The sequence below is a fragment of the Brassica napus genome, chromosome A9 (genome assembly GCF_020379485.1).
Source record: "Brassica napus cultivar Da-Ae chromosome A9, Da-Ae, whole genome shotgun sequence".
In the NCBI taxonomy this organism is placed as follows: domain Eukaryota; kingdom Viridiplantae; phylum Streptophyta; class Magnoliopsida; order Brassicales; family Brassicaceae; genus Brassica; species Brassica napus.
The window spans coordinates 4324984-4342313 of NC_063442.1; the positions used below are offsets into that span (position 1 = coordinate 4324984).

The following is a 17330-nucleotide window of genomic DNA, read 5'->3' on the forward strand; positions in this document are numbered from 1 at the left end:
TATTTTAGATCGCAGAACAAAACTAAAATTTATATTATAATTTTTTAATATGAGAATGAATTAAAAAAAATTAACTAGATTATATTAAAATGTATCTACTTGAGAGATTAATGGCTTTGGGTGATGTTAGTTTCTTAGAAATTCCGGTGGATTTACCGGAATCTTTCCCTAGTGCTTATTTTCATATTTCTTCTTTGAGATGTTTTTATCTGTGGGTTCACTTGGTTCGTTTTTATTTTAATCATTTTTATCATACACTTTTTTCCTTTGGGAAGAGATGTTCTCTCGGACTCGTTACGGAGCGTTTACTTCAGCTTTCTCATCACTTTGTTCTTTTTCGTAACGGTCTCCACGGGATATGAAGGTGCAATCGAGGATCCTTCGGTAATTTTTGTAGATGAGGTATGGACCTCAACGTCACAATTCTCCAATTGTCCAACTTTGTCGTGAAGGCTCCTCCGACGCATTCAAATATCGTCTCGAATTGGATGCCATCTTTGGTTGAAAACCTATCTTGCTTAGCTTATTTATCTATTGAGTTTTGTGTATGATGGATCATTCCCTCTTAATATTGTATTGAACAATATTGAGTCTTAATGAAAGTAAGTTTGTGTTAAAAAAGAAAAACACAACTTTCTTTTACTATTTTTACAAGATACACAACTGAAATATTTTCAACTATTTTGTTATTATTTAACTTTTATGTTTGTTTGATTGAAATTAACTTTCATAAAATCTTACTTATAATACATATATCATAAAAATTGATTGGTTTAGTAATGTTATCCATCAAAAACAGCATGATCAAAAAATTTGATGGATGATTTTGTAGAATAAATATTAAAAAGCTTATTTTCCAATCTTGATAAATTTTTATTATTTTAATAAAAATAATTAAATGTTTATGATAGATTAAGTCATCTATGCATTAGCAAATCATATATATAAGTAATAAAAGGAGGATATAAGCCTTAGATAAAGTGTCTACGTAGACGAAAATAATCGGCCAATGAGAAACTATATTTTTGCCATGTCACCTCCTCTATTTGTTTTTACAAAATGATCTTTTAACTTTTTACTTAAAAAATTATAACTGAAAATATTTTTTTAGTGAAATATATTATTTATATAAATATAATTATAGAGTGTCCACGTAAAGAAAAATAATTGGCCAATGAGAAACTATATTTTTGTCATGTCATCTCCTCTATTTGTATTTACAAAATGATCCTTTAAATTTTTTACTTAAACAATTATAACCAAAAATATTTTTTTGTGAAATATATTATTTATATAAATATAATTATAGAGTGTCCACGTAGGCGAAAATAATCGGCCAATGAGAAACTATATTTTTGCCATGTCACCTCCTGCATTTGTTTTTTACAAAATGATCCTTTAACTTTTTACTTGAACAATTATAACCAAAAATATTTTTTTAGTGAAATATGTTATTTATATAAATATAATTATATTTTTTATTCACATAATAGTTTGTAAAGAAATATTTAGTGTAAATAATATCATAATTTTATAATGTACTAAAATAAATTCAGTTATTACAAATATAGAATCAATTGACAACAACTTAATTTGTCCAGCATAGGACAACAGAGAAGAGTTTTCATATCTTCTAATATTATAATATCTCACTATATTAGTGGCTAAATCAGTTTTCTCTAAGCACAAATACTCACTTCATTTTTGGAGTTTAAGCTTTTCTATCTGCTGATATTAGTAGTTTGATCCCAAAAAAAAAACGGTCGAACTGTTCATTGTAATTGGTGAAAGAAAACAAACAAAAATCAACCGAAGACTTTTAAGATATATGAAACAAAAATTGGAAATAGCAATTCTCTTCAATTAAAGAATAAGGTAATAAAATTGTAAAAATACAAAATAAAAAATAAAAAATATATACACAGAAAGAAAGATTTAGTAAAATAAAATCATAATATAATTTACATAATTGATAGTGCTCAGTTACACTAGAAAGTCTAAATTTACAACATACGCAGTTTTATTTACATCTTTAAACCTATTATCTAATTGAAATGATTCTAAAAATTTGCCACCATGAAGAGTTAGAAAATATACGATAAAATATAAATCATGACGTTAAAAATACATTATCACTGATCACTAAAAAATCATGTTAGTAGTAATAAAAATGAAATAACAATACATTTATTAAAACCTTAGAACGGCACGCAACAAGGTGTTATTAAATATACAAACTACAAATTAAATATGTTCAACGCAAACACACATAAAAATGAGACATCATATTTAGATATATTTAAATAAATAATTTTAAATATATTATATTCTTGATAATTTTAACATTACTTTAAAAAACTAAATTATTAAAAAATTAATATACAAATAAAAACTAAAGCAATATTTTGTGACGTCAAAATAATAAATGAATAAAAATATATAAAATAGATTTTAAAGACTTCTAATTCATGTAATATTACAAAATTCAAAATTTGTTTATTACAATTAATATTTTACCATTAAATATATTAAAATAATATTTTAGATCGATATTCAATTGCCAGTTTTCAACTATTACACGTAAACAAATATTATTAAGTACGCTTTTTTTTCTAAAAAGAGGTTTTATATTTTAAGTAAGTTATTGGAGTACTTTTTCTTTTCGTGAATTTATTCGAGATGAGATTTCGATCTTTTAAACTAAGATAATTTATGTTCTATACATAATTATATTTTTTTTTACATAACTCTAAAATCTCGGACTTGATTCTTCATATTTTATTAATTAATTATGTTATATATAATAGAAATACTTACTTCAAACTAAAAATATATAAAAAAATTTTAAAATTAGTTATAAATAATTTAATATGCACAGATTCACTTACAAATAAAAATGACAAATCTAACAAATTTTAATATATTATCCGCGCGTAGTGCGGAGAAAGGATCTAGTGCAATTAAAATTCTTAAAAGAATATCTCATAATATCTTAAATAAAATATCTTTTGTCTATCTTCTCCTTTTTCTTTTTACTTAAATATTCATTAAATTTTATGAATGAAATTTCTCTAATTAGTTATGCATTCATTGTATGGTTTACTTATTTTAGTTTTTATATACACAGGATAAAATATTTTTATTAGAGAAGTTTTAAAAAAATATTAAAACTACGCCTTCTTGAGATACATAATCCTTTACAATATTCCTACAAGAAGATAAAATATTTTTATAAAAATATTTTTTCATTTAACTTACTACTTAGGAATAGGAAAAACTAAAATAAGTAAACCATACAATGAATGCATAACAAATTATAGAAATTTCGTCCATAAAAATCAATGAATATCCAAGTAATAAAAGAGAAAATGAGAAGAGAGACAAAAAAATATATTTTATTTAAGATATTATGAGATATTACTTTAAGACTTTTAATTACATTTATTAATGTAAGATGGCTTACTTTATTTTAAACATTCAAATTAAATTAATTAATTAGTTTTATTAAGAGAATAATCTTATTTGATTTAGAATCCCATTTTAGATACTAGACTAATAAGATTGCTTTTATGTATATATATAGTCTCTATTGTACGTCTGTAGGAAAGACAACTATCAAATAGCAAACAAAAGCATCATTTTTTAGAAGAGTGTTACGATAATGTCATCATCACATCTTGCTATTATGTGCCTCATTATGATTTCTCTCGTTCCTCTACATCACTGTATGTACAATGCATACAATATTTTCCATTTTTGATCATTTTATCATCATAGACATTGCAACTATTCATTTCTCATTTTTAATCCTATTTTTCATATATAGTAGGAAACGCATATGGTTTAGAAATCAAGAAAAAGTGCATCGATTTCCGTCAATGGGTACCTGCATGTACGATACCTGCATCGGGTTGTTTTTGCTGTAATGACGCACCATCGGAAAAAAAATTAACGTGTTATGCTACGGAAGCAGAATGTATGGCTCGTTGCCCGAACCCAACTATTTGAGTGGCTTAAGACAGTTTAAGAAATTAGAACATACTCAGTGGAATATCTCAATAAAATTATAAAATATTATAATATAAGGATATTAATAAACTATTGTTTTGGGTATCACTATATATATACATCAGGCATCGACTTTAAAATATAGATATGATTAAGAATGCTATAAATTTATGTAAGAGAAAAAAATAAAATGATGTTTGTCATTGTGTTCAATACCATTGACAAGCTTTGAAGTTTCACATTTTCTCTTTTTATCTTTGCAATTTATCTTCTTGATCTGTTTTTTTTTTCTATTTGCAGTTTGTATTTGATATGTTCTATTTTTTAAGGATATTTTATCTTGCTTTCTTTTTCTTTTGCTAGATCGAAGAGAATTCTAAACCATAACAGATCAATGGGATAATCATGGTTTTAAGTTTCTCAATCAAAAAAAATATTTTAAGATCTTATCTCTCTTTCTAAAGCTTCCCCTACTATATAATACCATATTCCTTGTCATTCTTCTTCATACTTCCACACAATAAAGTAACGTAGAAACAAAATATCAAAATGGTTAATCATGAGTAAAGATGGCAATTAAACAAGAACCTTTATCCATCAAATTTATAAATTTTAATGGAACCCTTTGATTAGTTTCCTCGAAGCTCGTGTGCTCCGAGCAACATGGTCTAGTTTGTCTGAATCGCCACCAAGTTCTAATGTGGCGCCCGAGAAACCAGTCTGAGTTCCATCACTATCGTTGTTGATGTCTCCTTCGATCATCAATCCTTCAATCCTAGCCGCGATAGATTCTTCTCTCATCCCCAAATCCCCATCTACAAAGTTTGATCCTTGTTATAGTTACTCAGTTATAATCTTGATAAAAAAAATGCATGACACTATGAAACTGTATGACGAGATTGATAAATTAGTCTTGGTTTTTTAATTTAAATAAAGATGATTTTTGAAATGCTAACTTTTAGAAAATAAAATTATATTGTCAAAATAACATTTTAGAATACAATACTATATCAAAACATTTGATTTGTTCCTTAGAAAAGTCCTTTATTGTAACATGTAAATGCAAGTTCATTACAGACCAATTAAAATTTACCCCTTAGGTTTACAACGACCAAAGTAAAATAAAAGGGTTACAATTCACAATATATATTTTTTTCAGAAAAAATACTAAAAATAAGTACCTTTTCAGCATGACATGCAGAATTATAACTTATCTTAGTCTAGCTTTTTAATGTTAGACCCAATTTGATTATGTTAGCTTTCGAGTGAGCTTGTGGTCAATTGATAGAAAATTGTGAATTTAACAAAAAGATAAATTGCAAAGATAAAAAGAGAAAAGGTGCATTCTGTTTTTTCTTTATATTACACAAGTTTGTTATCATATGTAAGTAGATTTAAGTAGATGTATATTATGATATCCAAAACAATAATTAATTAATATCTGAATTTTATAAAATTTTAATAATTTTATTGAGATATTTCACATGAATATGTTCTAAATCTTTCAAGTTTCTTAAGCCATTCAACGAACTGGGAGCTTCTTGCAATTTGCCATACATTCTTCTTTCTTAACCCAACATTTTAATGTTTTCTCTCCTTCGACACAGCAAGCACAATATCTTCCTACTCTGGGTAAGGAACATTCTACAGGGAGGCACTGTCTTCTTTTTGCTTCTAGACCGTATGCGTCACCCACTATAAGAAAAATAGCATTTAAAAAAAAATAGAATTAATATAATAGTATATGCATAGTTACAATGTCTTTGATGATAAATAATAGAAAATAGAATATCTTTTATATATGCATCATTGCATTGTACATACACTGCTGTATAAGAACGAGAGAAATCATGATGAGGCACATGATAGTAAGATGTGACGATGCCATTATCGTAATACTCTTCTAAAAACGGTGTGTTTGTTTGCTATTTAATGGTTGTATTTTCTCGAAAGTACAATATAGACTATATATATATATAATATGAAAGAGCAACCTTATTAGTTATTAGTCTAGTATCTAAAATGGGATTCTAATCAAAGAAGATTATTATATTAATAAAAATTAATTAATTAATTTAAATGTATAAAATATATTAAGTCATTTATACATTAACAAATATGTATTTGAAAGTATTAAAGAATATCTCATAGTATTTTAAATTAAAAAATATATATCTTCTCATTTTTTATTAATTAGATATTCATTGAATTGTATGGATGAAATTGATCTACTTATTCATGCATCCATTTCATATTTCTAATTTTTTATTTAACATTTTACTTAGGAATAGGAAAAAACTAAAATAATTAAACCATAAATTAATGCATAACCAGTAAGAGTAATTTCATCTATAAAATTCAATGAATATCTAAGTAATAAAGAAAAATGAAAAAAGAAACAAAGAAAAATATTTATTTAAGATATTATGAGATATTCTGTAAGACTTTTAATTACATTTATTAATGTATACTAGAGCTTTTTCCGCGCTACGCGCGGATTATGTACTTTAAATTTGTTAAATTTATAATTTTGAACTGTATATTTTTATATTCTAGATTATATATATATATTTAGTTATTCTTGTATTGATCTGCAATAAAATTTGATCTTTGTTACTTAAACACGTCAGTAACATGTATATATTTGTCATAACAATTTACTTTTGCAATATTATCAATATTATCTTTTGCAATACACGTCACTTCTCGTTTTCTACCACTGAAATCTTTAGTAAGATTGACATGGACATTCGCAACACTATGAAAGGAAAAAGCAAAAGAAACACTTCAACTCTTCAAGCTTCTAATGTCTAAGATAGCTCTTGCACGTAAAAGCCAGTTATAGACCCACTATATTTTTTATTCTCTTTCGCCTATTTGTTGTCTCTATAGATTTGAATTTTGTATAATCCAACATATTATTATATAAATATTAACATTCATAACAAAATAAAAATAGAATAAGACTGTCCGAGTTGAGCAAAACTTTTTCTTTTGGACACTAATAATTCTCTATACATGCATATACGTATTGCTTTTCTTCGGTCTCTTCTTTAGTTTTGAATTATAGTCACTGATTTTAACTGTACATTTTCTCTTTTGGGTAGCTAAACAGAGTTGTTACTGGACCCAAACAGACTGGACGTCTTGGTGAGAGAGGATCAGGATCCTTTCCAGTGTTGCACAAGCCCCAATATGATGGTAAAGTTGGCTAGATATGCCTCGTGTTGTCCTACAGTGGTTAACATGGTGCAACCTCATTAGGTCACTGATCATGGTCTCCTATACGAAGATCATTCTGGTTTGTTACAAAGTACTCTTCTCATCCTATTGACTTCCGTTTCCAAGTAACTTCCACCCTTTTCATCAATATATTTTATAACCCTAATAAAAATTCACAATTGAGTCTGAAGTTACAAACTGTATGACGTTTAGGAAAAAAAGTACGCAATTCCATTAAGCTTAGCACGACTAACACTTATTACATATTGCCATGTAGTCCTCTTTTTTCTCTCATTTATTTACTTTTTATAATAATTTAAACGAATGCTAACACATATGACAGTATTTCTAATCTAACATAACGTTTGAGATGGGCTAAGATAACGATGCAAGAAGAGAACAGCTATATAGCAAGGTTGGTTCGGGTGGTGAAACCTATTATCAGGGTAACTATATCCCACATGTGTTCATTAGGTAGAAGACTACGGAAACGTTGAGGGAGATATAACTTAAACACTATAGTTTTGTCTGTCACCTTTTCATGTATTTAGTTAAAAGCTCGCAAACATAAAATTAGGAATGGCTGTAATGAAAGATCTCCTTCATTGTACCTGCTAAGAAACTTACTCTTAACATTTTTCCATTGTGGTTATTTGTGGGCCTCTCAGAGTTTTTAATAGATGCCCAGAGATGAACTTTTCTAGCTACCTCCACTCTATATCCTTAAGTTTAGTTTTCTGAACTCCTCTCATCCAGGTCTTTTGCAAGTATTTTGTTAGCCTCGTCAATTAAGCCAGAAGCTTAGGCTTCCTCTGACTTCTCTCACATACCTTCAAACAAAAAGAGAAGAATTTTTTTGGTCAAGTGACCCAATTAGATATCACCAACCAATATAAAGCACCATGCAAACATATTTATGAAATCCCTATGAACTATTCGCAAACGAATCCAGGAAAAACTTATGCACCAATAGTAAGGTATGATAAGACTCTTTTCTTTTATTCCATAAGTTAAAATCATAATAATAATCATGCCCATTTTGATCAGAAAACTAAATAATCCCACCCATAAGTTGAAATTATAATAACTACTCCCTCCGTTTTTTAGTATAAGTCGTTTTAGAATTGTGCAGACAAATTATGAAAATCATTAATTTTTTACATTTTCTAAACAAAAACATCATTAATTATTTACCTAACCACAAATAAACAAATAATAAAATAGAAGGTATATTATCATTGGTCATATAACATTAACTGTTAATAAATTTTACATAGAAAACCGAAAACGTCGTATAATTTGGAACATAAAAATTTCTCTAAAACGACTTATATTAAAAAAACGGAGGGAGTATAAAACAAAAGCTTTCTAAGTAGCCATCTGCTGTCTCACTATGGCTAGATATGCCTCCTGCTCTCCTACGCTTGGTGACATGGTTAGGCCTAATTATAATAGTAACTTGGCTAGATATGTTTCGTGCCTACAGTTAGTGACATGGTGCAACATCATTTGGTCATTAATCATGGTTTCCTGCAACAACATCAACAATTGCCTTCTAGAAATTCTCTTATATGTACTTAAATTAATTATTTGATGAGGTTATATGTATGGCCAAAGTCAATGATCAGTCTCGGTCAGCATCAGCATCATCTATACTAATATACTCATAAGCAGGTTGTTACACATCCTTCTCTGTGGTTCATCTTCCTCTCACCACCAACATTCCATAAAACTCATCTGTCCCTCTATTACTTTTTCTGCTTATCAAAAAACCCACGCAAGCTCTTCCACCTCTCCATTGTGACCAATAAAGCCTTTAGATATATCTCTCTTAAGAACAGTTTTTGCGCCTCATCTTGATTTTCTTGGCTAATCCCCAATGTACAATTCTCTTTCATTTACCCTGTACACCATATCAACTCGAGCACATTAGATGAGAGATGATATTATATTTTTCCAACATAGGGCAAACTTATATTCCTTATATAATCATGAGAGTCTTCAATGTAGAAACAAAGACTTCAAAAAAAAACAGTCTATTAAAACTGATTTACCTTCTGCATCCCACGCTAAGATTCAAATAGAGCTTTGACAATTCCACCGATAGATGCATTCAGCTACAAAAAAGACGCATGTGATGTCCTTAATGATCACATTCACCCCGAGACCATAATTCAACTGTAAAGCTAGAAGAAACATAAATGAATGTAAAGCTCAAGATGTACTGTTCTTGGAAACTCACCAGCCCCCACTTGTGAGCACCCATGGCAGAGAAAAGTAGCATTAAATTTGTTGTCGTTGCATGTGCGTATTTACTCTCAGCCGTGAATCATATATAAAAGTTGTCTTCCTCATAGATTCCACATCTTTGCATTTGGCACCGTTACGTTGGATTAGTGGCTGAAAATATCAAAACAAAAACAGATATCTCAAAGACAGTAATGATAATGATCATAACATTTAAAAATAAGTCAAACTATTATATTCTAGTCACCTTTTACAAATTATCAATGCAGTAAGAATACCTCAATCCTAAGAACATTAGACAATATCTAATAACCAAGGAGAGAGGCAACTCTTCTACACTGGTTTCAAGATTAAACAAAACACTACATATGTTGGAAAATCTTGTTAACTAAAGCTATGATATTCAACAGTGTAGTTAGAAGCAAAAATCAGTAAGTAACCAGCTGTCTCACGATTCCCAGAAGACGTCAAAGCTTTATCACTATTATAGACAGCTGTCTCACGATGTTAGTTATGGAATAGACAGCTTTATCACTATTATAGACAGCTTTATACACAGCTCTTGTCAATGAACTATGGAACAAACCGAGGTATAAACTGTGTTTGCCTCATGGTTATGTTTAGTCGATGACATAGTTTGTCAACTTACTCAAAAAGATGAGAAAAAATACAAAAGTAAGAACATTACCAGGCCTGGCACATATCTTTGAATTGTAGCAAGTATAGGTGCATGGCAAACTGGTGTAACCTGTTTAGACATAAGCGTACCCAATAGATTAGTTCAACAACTCAAACACATTGCCAAGGATGATCAACCAATGCAGAGGGAATAGTTTTTACTCACATGAAGAATCATAAGAACACCAATGGGAACAACTGATGCTAAGTCAATCATATTCCTGCACAGAGATTTCTTTTCATTCTCTGTTAATTCATCTCCTATTACAGACCTCCGAAGAAGCTCCATCGCAGCAACTGAATCAGATCCAAGAAGCTGAATACCACACGTCCTATCAAAAATATCACGGTAACTACGTCATGAAGTAGACTAAATGCCAAGGAACAAAGATGATCAGAAAAAAGTTGGGTGCCATGAAGGCTTGGAATAACTTTCATACTGTGATTTGATAGAGTGTTTTCTCAGTGACGTTTTCTTTCTTTGAGCTCTGAATCAACTCCACACTTTTCATGTTACTGCTTTATGTAGAAGGATCCCCAAAACTTCACTACAGAACGTGCCAAATTGATATTTACTTGTGTCGAAAATGAAAAAAACATTTTGCTAGCAAATTTTGGTTACTACTAACCTCTTCATTTAGTGACTCATATGCACTTCTTTGGACCCACTTCCAGCTATATCATTTCATTCCTTAGAAGTTCAAACCGATAGATCTCACTGGGTTCAGAATCCAAGCTATCAACGTTTTCTCTGGATCTCTCAATACATTCATCTGCCTGTTTATTGTTAAAAAGCCCAAAGATATTAACACAGCAGCTTCTCACTTGGTTAAAACCAAATTCGAAATAAGATATTGGGTGTAAGATATGCTTCAAATTAGATAAGAAATTAAAGAATACCAATAAGTTAGGATGTAGATGCAAGAAAGAACATAAGCTGAGCAAGAGAATAAAAGTGAACCTACAGCTTATAACTCAACACATAAAAAATTATAAAATAGCAGAACTTGCAACATACCTTTTGTCTTGATCTACAGAACTAATTGGATGGTTTTTTCATTCTTAGACTTCTCCTCTTCATTTTTTTTGAAGGGCATCCATTAATTACATTGGTTTAAACCCTACACAAACAAACAAAACTAATTATTAGCTTATCTGCGATGAATAAATAATTAGAGTGCAAAGAAAAAAAAAGACTTCTTTCATGGGTTATGTAAAAATGTTATTTGCTTTGCTTGTAAAGGAAAATGGTTTGGTCTGTAAAACTAATTGCAATAGGGGCGTCAACATACCTGAAGTTCGTGTTGCTCATAAAACGATCTCTCTTGCAAGATTTCTCTGAAGGTGTTTAACCTTTACAGGTTGATAGAGGCTTTTATTAGTGTTGACTGCGAAGGGGTAAGATCGATCAGAGAACTAAAAAAATCCATAAATTCGTTCTGTTCATTTGATAAACAAAGAGATATTTGACACACCTTCCCATAAATCAGCCCAAAATCGAAGCAGCCGTGTCAGACTATCTGTCTGCAGTCAGCCTTTAAGGAGAGCATCAAAAGGTTGAGTGGCGGACTGGTCTTGAACTACAACAACATAAGATGAAGACATTTTCGAAGCAGGTATCTAGGTTTGAGATAGAAGAGTATCTGAGAAGGTCTGTGAAGATTCTATCATACTCTGAACCATCTCCAAAATTTAAGAGGAATATGAACGAAGCCAAAGGAATACATGTATATGAAAAGAGATGAAGGTGAAGAGACACCAGAGACGGCAAGGTTAAAGAGTCGAAGTAAGAGAACAATGAAAACCTAATCTGAGAGGGGCTGTGATAAAACGACATAGTTTGGTTCACTTACTCATAAAACTAAAGAACCGAAAATAAAGTGGAGTCCACAATCTTAAAAAATGTTGACGTGTATAGTGACGTGGCAAAACAAACATTCGAAGAAGCTCCATCGCAGCAACTGAATCAGATCCAAGAAGCTGAATACCACACGTCCTATCAAAAATATCACGGTAACTACGTCATGAAGTAGACTAAATGCCAAGGAACAAAGATGATCAGAAAAAAGTTGGGTGCCATGAAGGCTTGGAATAACTTTCATACTGTGATTTGATAGAGTGTTTTCTCAGTGACGTTTTCTTTCTTTGAGCTCTGAATCAACTCCACACTTTTCATGTTACTGCTTTATGTAGAAGGATCCCCAAAACTTCACTACAGAACGTGCCAAATTGATATTTACTTGTGTCGAAAATGAAAAAAACATTTTGCTAGCAAATTTTGGTTACTACTAACCTCTTCATTTAGTGACTCATATGCACTTCTTTGGACCCACTTCCAGCTATATCATTTCATTCCTTAGAAGTTCAAACCGATAGATCTCACTGGGTTCAGAATCCAAGCTATCAACGTTTTCTCTGGATCTCTCAATACATTCATCTGCCTGTTTATTGTTAAAAAGCCCAAAGATATTAACACAGCAGCTTCTCACTTGGTTAAAACCAAATTCGAAATAAGATATTGGGTGTAAGATATGCTTCAAATTAGATAAGAAATTAAAGAATACCAATAAGTTAGGATGTAGATGCAAGAAAGAACATAAGCTGAGCAAGAGAATAAAAGTGAACCTACAGCTTATAACTCAACACATAAAAAATTATAAAATAGCAGAACTTGCAACATACCTTTTGTCTTGATCTACAGAACTAATTGGATGGTTTTTTCATTCTTAGACTTCTCCTCTTCATTTTTTTTGAAGGGCATCCATTAATTACATTGGTTTAAACCCTACACAAACAAACAAAACTAATTATTAGCTTATCTGCGATGAATAAATAATTAGAGTGCAAAGAAAAAAAAAGACTTCTTTCATGGGTTATGTAAAAATGTTATTTGCTTTGCTTGTAAAGGAAAATGGTTTGGTCTGTAAAACTAATTGCAATAGGGGCGTCAACATACCTGAAGTTCGTGTTGCTCATAAAACGATCTCTCTTGCAAGATTTCTCTGAAGGTGTTTAACCTTTACAGGTTGATAGAGGCTTTTATTAGTGTTGACTGCGAAGGGGTAAGATCGATCAGAGAACTAAAAAAATCCATAAATTCGTTCTGTTCATTTGATAAACAAAGAGATATTTGACACACCTTCCCATAAATCAGCCCAAAATCGAAGCAGCCGTGTCAGACTATCTGTCTGCAGTCAGCCTTTAAGGAGAGCATCAAAAGGTTGAGTGGCGGACTGGTCTTGAACTACAACAACATAAGATGAAGACATTTTCGAAGCAGGTATCTAGGTTTGAGATAGAAGAGTATCTGAGAAGGTCTGTGAAGATTCTATCATACTCTGAACCATCTCCAAAATTTAAGAGGAATATGAACGAAGCCAAAGGAATACATGTATATGAAAAGAGATGAAGGTGAAGAGACACCAGAGACGGCAAGGTTAAAGAGTCGAAGTAAGAGAACAATGAAAACCTAATCTGAGAGGGGCTGTGATAAAACGACATAGTTTGGTTCACTTACTCATAAAACTAAAGAACCGAAAATAAAGTGGAGTCCACAATCTTAAAAAATGTTGACGTGTATAGTGACGTGGCAAAACAAACATTCGAAGAAGCTCCATCGCAGCAACTGAATCAGATCCAAGAAGCTGAATACCACACGTCCTATCAAAAATATCACGGTAACTACGTCATGAAGTAGACTAAATGCCAAGGAACAAAGATGATCAGAAAAAAGTTGGGTGCCATGAAGGCTTGGAATAACTTTCATACTGTGATTTGATAGAGTGTTTTCTCAGTGACGTTTTCTTTCTTTGAGCTCTGAATCAACTCCACACTTTTCATGTTACTGCTTTATGTAGAAGGATCCCCAAAACTTCACTACAGAACGTGCCAAATTGATATTTACTTGTGTCGAAAATGAAAAAAACATTTTGCTAGCAAATTTTGGTTACTACTAACCTCTTCATTTAGTGACTCATATGCACTTCTTTGGACCCACTTCCAGCTATATCATTTCATTCCTTAGAAGTTCAAACCGATAGATCTCACTGGGTTCAGAATCCAAGCTATCAACGTTTTCTCTGGATCTCTCAATACATTCATCTGCCTGTTTATTGTTAAAAAGCCCAAAGATATTAACACAGCAGCTTCTCACTTGGTTAAAACCAAATTCGAAATAAGATATTGGGTGTAAGATATGCTTCAAATTAGATAAGAAATTAAAGAATACCAATAAGTTAGGATGTAGATGCAAGAAAGAACATAAGCTGAGCAAGAGAATAAAAGTGAACCTACAGCTTATAACTCAACACATAAAAAATTATAAAATAGCAGAACTTGCAACATACCTTTTGTCTTGATCTACAGAACTAATTGGATGGTTTTTTCATTCTTAGACTTCTCCTCTTCATTTTTTTTGAAGGGCATCCATTAATTACATTGGTTTAAACCCTACACAAACAAACAAAACTAATTATTAGCTTATCTGCGATGAATAAATAATTAGAGTGCAAAGAAAAAAAAAGACTTCTTTCATGGGTTATGTAAAAATGTTATTTGCTTTGCTTGTAAAGGAAAATGGTTTGGTCTGTAAAACTAATTGCAATAGGGGCGTCAACATACCTGAAGTTCGTGTTGCTCATAAAACGATCTCTCTTGCAAGATTTCTCTGAAGGTGTTTAACCTTTACAGGTTGATAGAGGCTTTTATTAGTGTTGACTGCGAAGGGGTAAGATCGATCAGAGAACTAAAAAAATCCATAAATTCGTTCTGTTCATTTGATAAACAAAGAGATATTTGACACACCTTCCCATAAATCAGCCCAAAATCGAAGCAGCCGTGTCAGACTATCTGTCTGCAGTCAGCCTTTAAGGAGAGCATCAAAAGGTTGAGTGGCGGACTGGTCTTGAACTACAACAACATAAGATGAAGACATTTTCGAAGCAGGTATCTAGGTTTGAGATAGAAGAGTATCTGAGAAGGTCTGTGAAGATTCTATCATACTCTGAACCATCTCCAAAATTTAAGAGGAATATGAACGAAGCCAAAGGAATACATGTATATGAAAAGAGATGAAGGTGAAGAGACACCAGAGACGGCAAGGTTAAAGAGTCGAAGTAAGAGAACAATGAAAACCTAATCTGAGAGGGGCTGTGATAAAACGACATAGTTTGGTTCACTTACTCATAAAACTAAAGAACCGAAAATAAAGTGGAGTCCACAATCTTAAAAAATGTTGACGTGTATAGTGACGTGGCAAAACAAACATTCGAAGAAGCTCCATCGCAGCAACTGAATCAGATCCAAGAAGCTGAATACCACACGTCCTATCAAAAATATCACGGTAACTACGTCATGAAGTAGACTAAATGCCAAGGAACAAAGATGATCAGAAAAAAGTTGGGTGCCATGAAGGCTTGGAATAACTTTCATACTGTGATTTGATAGAGTGTTTTCTCAGTGACGTTTTCTTTCTTTGAGCTCTGAATCAACTCCACACTTTTCATGTTACTGCTTTATGTAGAAGGATCCCCAAAACTTCACTACAGAACGTGCCAAATTGATATTTACTTGTGTCGAAAATGAAAAAAACATTTTGCTAGCAAATTTTGGTTACTACTAACCTCTTCATTTAGTGACTCATATGCACTTCTTTGGACCCACTTCCAGCTATATCATTTCATTCCTTAGAAGTTCAAACCGATAGATCTCACTGGGTTCAGAATCCAAGCTATCAACGTTTTCTCTGGATCTCTCAATACATTCATCTGCCTGTTTATTGTTAAAAAGCCCAAAGATATTAACACAGCAGCTTCTCACTTGGTTAAAACCAAATTCGAAATAAGATATTGGGTGTAAGATATGCTTCAAATTAGATAAGAAATTAAAGAATACCAATAAGTTAGGATGTAGATGCAAGAAAGAACATAAGCTGAGCAAGAGAATAAAAGTGAACCTACAGCTTATAACTCAACACATAAAAAATTATAAAATAGCAGAACTTGCAACATACCTTTTGTCTTGATCTACAGAACTAATTGGATGGTTTTTTCATTCTTAGACTTCTCCTCTTCATTTTTTTTGAAGGGCATCCATTAATTACATTGGTTTAAACCCTACACAAACAAACAAAACTAATTATTAGCTTATCTGCGATGAATAAATAATTAGAGTGCAAAGAAAAAAAAAGACTTCTTTCATGGGTTATGTAAAAATGTTATTTGCTTTGCTTGTAAAGGAAAATGGTTTGGTCTGTAAAACTAATTGCAATAGGGGCGTCAACATACCTGAAGTTCGTGTTGCTCATAAAACGATCTCTCTTGCAAGATTTCTCTGAAGGTGTTTAACCTTTACAGGTTGATAGAGGCTTTTATTAGTGTTGACTGCGAAGGGGTAAGATCGATCAGAGAACTAAAAAAATCCATAAATTCGTTCTGTTCATTTGATAAACAAAGAGATATTTGACACACCTTCCCATAAATCAGCCCAAAATCGAAGCAGCCGTGTCAGACTATCTGTCTGCAGTCAGCCTTTAAGGAGAGCATCAAAAGGTTGAGTGGCGGACTGGTCTTGAACTACAACAACATAAGATGAAGACATTTTCGAAGCAGGTATCTAGGTTTGAGATAGAAGAGTATCTGAGAAGGTCTGTGAAGATTCTATCATACTCTGAACCATCTCCAAAATTTAAGAGGAATATGAACGAAGCCAAAGGAATACATGTATATGAAAAGAGATGAAGGTGAAGAGACACCAGAGACGGCAAGGTTAAAGAGTCGAAGTAAGAGAACAATGAAAACCTAATCTGAGAGGGGCTGTGATAAAACGACATAGTTTGGTTCACTTACTCATAAAACTAAAGAACCGAAAATAAAGTGGAGTCCACAATCTTAAAAAATGTTGACGTGTATAGTGACGTGGCAAAACAAACATTCACTATTGGTTGATTTTTTATAGTGACGTGGATAGCTTTAGAGTGGAGGATATTCTCCTTTTAGTATAGTATAGATAATCTATTCTATTACATTAAAATCATGACCAATTGATAAATGTTATGTCCAACTAATTATTTTCATATAATTGAATCTAAAATTAATTCTAAGTGACGGCAGTTACATAATTTGCATTTTATTTGTAACTGGTATGACCCACTTCACTCTAATACTTTTCTTTTATCG

At 31.4% G+C, this 17330-nt stretch overlaps 3 long non-coding RNA genes across 3 annotated transcripts; 1 reads left to right on the forward strand and 2 right to left on the reverse strand.

The window, feature by feature from the left end:
- Nucleotides 1-2969: 2969 nt before the first annotated feature.
- LOC111200476 lies at nucleotides 2970-4247 on the forward strand. The gene is made up of 2 exons (XR_002654122.2): nucleotides 2970-3725; nucleotides 3827-4247. It is a non-coding gene; the product is annotated as an uncharacterized LOC111200476 (long non-coding RNA).
- Nucleotides 4248-5438: 1191 nt separating this feature from the next.
- Nucleotides 5439-6808, reverse strand: LOC125577746. Its single transcript, XR_007316133.1, has 2 exons — nucleotides 5833-6808; nucleotides 5439-5703 (listed from the first exon to the last, which is right to left on the reverse strand). It is a non-coding gene; the product is annotated as an uncharacterized LOC125577746 (long non-coding RNA).
- Nucleotides 6809-8725: 1917 nt separating this feature from the next.
- LOC125577745 lies at nucleotides 8726-17094 on the reverse strand. Its single transcript, XR_007316132.1, has 25 exons — nucleotides 16623-17094; nucleotides 16440-16535; nucleotides 16166-16268; nucleotides 15777-15924; nucleotides 15588-15695; nucleotides 14959-15479; nucleotides 14776-14871; nucleotides 14502-14604; nucleotides 14113-14260; nucleotides 13924-14031; nucleotides 13295-13815; nucleotides 13112-13207; nucleotides 12838-12940; nucleotides 12449-12596; nucleotides 12260-12367; nucleotides 11631-12151; nucleotides 11448-11543; nucleotides 11174-11276; nucleotides 10785-10932; nucleotides 10596-10703; nucleotides 10322-10487; nucleotides 10166-10225; nucleotides 9473-9630; nucleotides 9285-9347; nucleotides 8726-9133 (listed from the first exon to the last, which is right to left on the reverse strand). It is a non-coding gene; the product is annotated as an uncharacterized LOC125577745 (long non-coding RNA).
- Between the last annotated feature and the right edge of the window lie 236 nt (nucleotides 17095-17330).